The sequence below is a fragment of the Schistocerca americana genome, chromosome 10, assembly GCF_021461395.2.
Source record: "Schistocerca americana isolate TAMUIC-IGC-003095 chromosome 10, iqSchAmer2.1, whole genome shotgun sequence".
Classification (NCBI taxonomy): Eukaryota; Metazoa; Arthropoda; class Insecta; order Orthoptera; family Acrididae; genus Schistocerca; species Schistocerca americana.
The window spans coordinates 106,358,938-106,359,336 of record NC_060128.1 but is presented as its reverse complement, the minus strand read 5'-3'; the positions used below and the strand labels follow the sequence as shown (position 1 = coordinate 106,359,336).

Below are 399 nucleotides of genomic sequence, written 5' to 3'. Positions count from 1 at the left end.
GGTGGCATTGCTTTTCATACCAGGACGCATTTCGCCGCAGCACCCTTACATAACAGCTGTATGATGTCGACAATATTCACTCACTCCGTCTTCAGGCCACGAGTGGCCTACCGGGACCATCCGACCGCCGTGTCATCCTCAGATGAGGTTGCGGATGGGAGTGGTCTGGAGTCAGCACACCGCTCTCCCGGTCGTTATGATGGTATTCTTGACCGAAGCCGCTACTATTCGGTCGAGTAGCTCCTCAATTGGCATCACGAAGTTGAGTGCACCCCGAAAAATGGCAACAGCGCATGGCAGCCTGGATGGTCACCCACCCAAGTGCCGACCACGCCCGACAGCGCTTAACTTCGGTGATCTCACGGGAACCGGTGTATCAACTGCGGCAAGGCCGTTGCC

The 399-nt window shown here is 56.6% G+C and overlaps 1 pseudogene; it reads right to left on the bottom strand.

The window, feature by feature from the left end:
- Positions 1 to 281: 281 nt before the first annotated feature.
- LOC124552759 lies at positions 282 to 399 on the bottom strand (annotated as a pseudogene).